The sequence below is a fragment of the Elephantulus edwardii genome, unplaced genomic scaffold (assembly GCF_000299155.1).
Source record: "Elephantulus edwardii isolate Elephantulus edwardi_28Jun2011 unplaced genomic scaffold, EleEdw1.0 scaffold00344, whole genome shotgun sequence".
Taxonomy (NCBI): domain Eukaryota; kingdom Metazoa; phylum Chordata; class Mammalia; order Macroscelidea; family Macroscelididae; genus Elephantulus; species Elephantulus edwardii.
This window is the reverse complement of record NW_006400094.1, coordinates 1,713,910-1,719,222: the sequence shown is the minus strand read 5'-3', so window position 1 is coordinate 1,719,222 and position 5,313 is coordinate 1,713,910.

Sequence of the window (5,313 nt, the reverse complement as noted above, 5' to 3'; positions counted from 1 at the left end):
AGTATTTTATACATTTCAGACAGAAGTCTCTTATCTGATATGTGATTGCTAAATATATTTCCCCAGTCTGTGGCTTTCCTTTTCACCCTTGAAGAAGTTTTTTGATTAGAAGTTGTGGTGTTTTTTTGGGTTTGAGTTTTGGGGTTTTGTTTGTTTGTTGTTTGGTTTGTTGTTGGTTTTGCATAGGGATTTTATTCTTAGAAGGTCCCATTCATTTATTTTATTCTTTCTTGGATTATAAGTGAAGTTCATTTAACTAGGATTCATAATCAATCAACACCCATGGTACTAGGAGATGAGAAATCAAAAGACATGTTACATTGGGGGAAGAAGCTGTCACAGTCCTCTCCAAAATACTAAAGAGCAATGATGTCACTTTAAAGACTAAGATGTTCCTGATCAAACGCCGCCTATTTCCAACTGCTTCCTACACACCTGAAACACAATGAATATGCAAGACCAAAGAAAAATAGAGGCTGTTGAATTATGATGTTGACAAAGAATACTGAATATTCTACGGACTGTCAAAAGAATATACACAAATCTGTCTGAAAGGAAGTATAGCCAGAGGGCTGAAAATTGCTCTCACATACTTCGGATATATTTTGAAAAGGGGCCAGCATGCAAAAGGTCAGCCAAGGAGAGGAAGACCCTCAACAAGGTGGACTGACCCAGTGACTCCCAGAGTGGGTTTGAGCATATTACAGATAGTGAAGTTAGTATAAGTTAGGGCTATCTGTAATTCCTAAGGTCACTATGAGTCATCAGGGACTTGATTTCACCTGACAACAAAGCAACAAAATGTGTTACGTGTCCAGCTGATAAGCAAAAGGTGAGTGGTTTGAGTAGGCCAGCTCACTGGAAAGATAGAAACCCATTTCTTTGTATACAGATTGACAGCCTCAGAAACTGGATGGAGTTGAACCACATGAGTTAAAATGGCCTTCATGATTATTTTTGTTTGTCTTCTGAATGAATCCTGCATCTCTGACACTACCAAGAAAACCTATTTTTGAGTAGGATTTATAATCATAGACACAAAGGTTAGAAGGCGCCCTGTTAATGCTTGGATGCTTTCTGAAAGTTTTGCCATTTGAATCCACCTGTGGTAGAAACGTGTGTCACATGGCATCTATAAAGATGTTGCCAGGGGAGCTCTGGTGGCCTAGTGGCAAGGAGCTCCAACTACAATCCCAGAGGTGCACAGTTCGAATCCACCAGATGCTCTGCCGGGGAAGGAGGGACAATCGCCTCCTGTACCAGTCAGATCTGATTTGACGGTACACTCACACAAAAATAATAAAATAAAAAAAATTTTTTTTAAAAAAAGGACGTTGCCTTTGGAAACTCTCTGGGGTCATTCTTCTCCTCAGTCCTACAGGGTTGGGATGATGCAGCGTCAACTGAGAAACAACGGTTTTCCACTGGGACGTCAGGATTTATACCACCTCTGTTTTGGAGAGGGTGAAACCAGGTTGCTCCTCGGAGGCAAAGATTTTGCAACTCCATCAGACATACTTTGGGCATGCAGCCAGGAGGGACAAGTCCTTGAAGAAGGAAGGGTTGGAGGGACAGCTCAGGCGAGGAAGACCCTGGATGAGATGGACTGAATAAGTGACGGTGGCGATGAGAGCAGGTGTGTCCGAGACGGTGAAGTGGACACAGTGTAGAGTCAAACGAGGACATGACCAAGACATGACCCAACACTTGTTTTTCCCTGAGTAACAGAAATGCATGCAGGCCAATGAGGGAAGATCCTGGCAAGACAAACTCTGAGAATTCTTGGGAACACGCTCTTTGTTACGGTTCTAGAGAAATGCCTATTTTAAGAAGATGATCGCTTTCCCCCTCTTTCAATTTAGTCTTCTTTATCACTGAGCTGTCTTGCTTAAATAGCTGAGCTTTTAAAAAGAAACTCAGTCAAGGTGTGCTTTACGTCCCTTGACCCCCAACTGTTCTGTTGTCTAGTTGTCACAAGCATTTCAGTTCCTTGCTTAGGACCCTAAGGTGTCAAACCGAACTCGCCAGCTCAGGATAGGGCAGGGTGCAGAGCTGTGGATCAGAGTGTCGCTAGCATTCGTACTGGACTCGATGGAACCCACCGGCAACAATTTGGGAGGCGGACAAATGTTGACACCAAAGAGTCAACGGACATCATTTCTTCTAATTACCACTACACATCCAGAGAAGATGAGATGATAAACATCGCTGTCTTTCAGCTGTCTCCTACGAATTGCCAACTCTCCCTACAATTAAAGGTCAAAGACTTTAATCCTACAGAACTAATTATGTTAAAGGCACTGACATTAGGGTGACGATGTGGCACGGCTTCCAAGCAGGATGCTCCCTGCCGACATCCGGAGGTGACCTGCAGGGTGGCCCCGGGCTTGGCAAGAACAAATGAGCCGTCACGTGGGCAGGCAGGTGGCATAAAAGTTGGCCGGCCTTCCCTGGCATCCCAGAAGCAACGCTACCCTCATCTCTTGCAGAAAGAGGACTGAGGATATCCAAAGATGAAGGCTCTCCTCCTGACCTTTGTACTTGTCCTGGTTTCTGCTGAAGAGCATCCCCTCTCCGAGGACGTTTGCTCTCAGGTACTAGGGACACGGCTCACCTGGGCAGGGGGGCAGGGACCTGAATCACCTGGGCAGGTGCAGGTACCAGACTCCCGTGGGCAGGGACTGACCTATAATATAGGCCAGGAGAAGGTACAAGACATAGCTGGAGAGAGACAGGTACCAGGCTTTTAACACAGGTACCAGATTCAGTTTGCTTGGCTCCACGGTCAACACTCTTGGCACCAGCAGCCAGGAAATCAAAAAATGTATTGCGATGGGAAAGTCTGCTGTTAGGGACCTCTCGAAAGTACTCAAGAGCAACGGTGTCTCTCTGGAGACTAAGGTGCGCCTGATACAGGCCATGGTCTTTGCAATCACTTGTTATGCATCAGAGAGCTGGACCATGACTAGGGAGGATAGAAAGAGAATTGATGTCTTTGAGCTGTGCTGCTGGAGAAGAGCATTAAAGGTACCCTGGACTGCCAAGGAAACAAACAGATTCATCCTGGAGAGGGTTAAACCAGGCTACTCCTTGGAGGCAAGGATTCTGGGACTTCGTCTGACATACTCTGGACATGTTTCAAGGAGAGACAGGTCCTTGGAGAGGGACATCATGCTTGGGAGGGTGGAGGGACGGCGCAGGAGGGGAAGACCCTCTATGAGGTGGATTGATTCAGTGACTGGGGTAATCGAGATGGGTGTGTCAGAGGCAATGCGATTGTCACAGGATAGAGCAGGGTTTAGGGCTGTTGTACATAGGGTCGCTAGGAGTGGCAAGCGACTCGATGGCACATAACTACTACAACAACCAGATTCATCTGGACAGGGAGTCAGCAGAAGACACGTGACTCTGGACTGGGTGCAGGAACCAGTTTTATCTGGATGAGGACCAGGTTCCAGACTTACTACTTGAGTTAGGAGCATGAATGAGACTTACCACCTGAACAAAAGGTAGAAATAAGACTCAGATGGGCAGAGGCAGGGACTAGACATACCTGGGCAAGAGCTAGTACTAGACTTGCTTGGACAGGGGCAGGTACCAACCTTCCCTGAGCAGGGACAGATGTGTAATATAGTCAAAGAGCAGGTACGAGAGGGGCAGGTACTGGACTCCACTGGGCAGGGGTAGATATATATAATATTGGCAAGTAGCAGCCTCCAGACACATTTGGGCAGGGAGCCAAAACCAGTCTCACCTGTACACACAGACAGGTAACTAGACTCACCGTCTCAGACAGGACTTGGGAGCTCTGGTGGCCTTGTGGCAAGAAGCTGCATTGCAATCCCAGAGGTACACTGTTCAAATCCAGCAGATGCTCTGCTGGAGGAGGGACAATCTCCTCCTGTACCAGTCAGATCCGATTTGATGGTACACACACAAAAATAATAAAATAAAATAAAAAGACAGGACTCAGGTCCACCTGACCCAACTGGACAGACAGGGCTAGAAGCAGAGCCGCCTGGGCAGGGAGCCGCCGCCTGAGACACGGCCCCGCTCACATGCTCTTAATGTTTCCTCCTCAGGTTTCTGGACCATGGTTCACCTCCTACTTGGGCTCCAACAACATGGAAGCCATCAGCGAAAATGAACCCATGCGTTGCTTCTTCCGCCACGTCGAATGCAAACAACGAGGTGCCGAAATCCACGTGGAACTTTACAGCAAGTGAGTGAAGCCCGAAAAATGGCACAGGGTGGCTGGACAAGGCCAGGGCATCTTGGGGACCGCCATCTGTGGATGGATTCCACGCAGGCCACCGCAACCAAGTCAGGAGAGCCACCGAAAGAGACATAGAGGGTTTCAGCTTCTCAGCGACCCTAAAAATTATCCTGACACTCTTGTCTAGGAAGTGCGTAATGGCATGATAGACACGTTTGAAACCTTGGAAAGAAGATCAAAATAGGACACAGATACGCAGCATATGGTGTTGGGGAAAATTGGTCCCTATATTCCTGGTCGAAGCAGGGTGGCTGGGAAGACTTTTGTGTAGAAAGAGAAATGCACGATTAGGGAAGTGCAGTCAAATGAGGCATGCATCGTAGGAGAGGAGATTGTCCGTGTTTCTCCCAAGGAGCAGCTAGTGGATTGGAACTGCCTGCCTTTAGGTAGGCAGAGCCACTCCTTGGCCACCAGGCCACCAGAGCTTCCCATGCACATGAAGCACCAATTAAGAAGTTAATGTCATGTGTCCAGGGATGGGTTTGTAAAAGAGGCTTCCTTGATGCTGAGCTTGAGCCATTGAGAAGAAAACACAAATCACAACCACAGAAGTTATCGAAAGTCAAGCTACTTTCCCCAGCGTTTGCTCTGAATAATGAGACAGCAGTTTAGCCTAGAATGTGGGAGTTCAGAATTAGCTCTGTTGGTGGATTCTCTTGCAAAAGTAGACATGATCCCCCCCCCCCAAGGCCATGATATCGAAGGGTTTTGTGTATTTCAACTCATCGATGGAGTGGAAATGGTTTTTGTTTTTCAGGGAAAACGGCAAATGCATTCATCATGAGAAGGTGGGAAAGATAATTGGTGAAAACCGATACACCACCGATTGTAAGTCTTCAGTGGCTACTTTGGAGGGCTCTGGGGGACCTAGGGGCTGAGGGGCTAAGAGCTGGTGGGCAAGGTTCTTGTTCACTGTCGACCTGAAATGGGAATGCAGCCTAGACAAAACCCACTACCTTTCATCTCTCTCCTCTCCTCTCCCCTTTCTTCTTCTTCTCCTTCTCCTTTCTCCTTTCTCCCTTCTCCTTCTCCTTCCT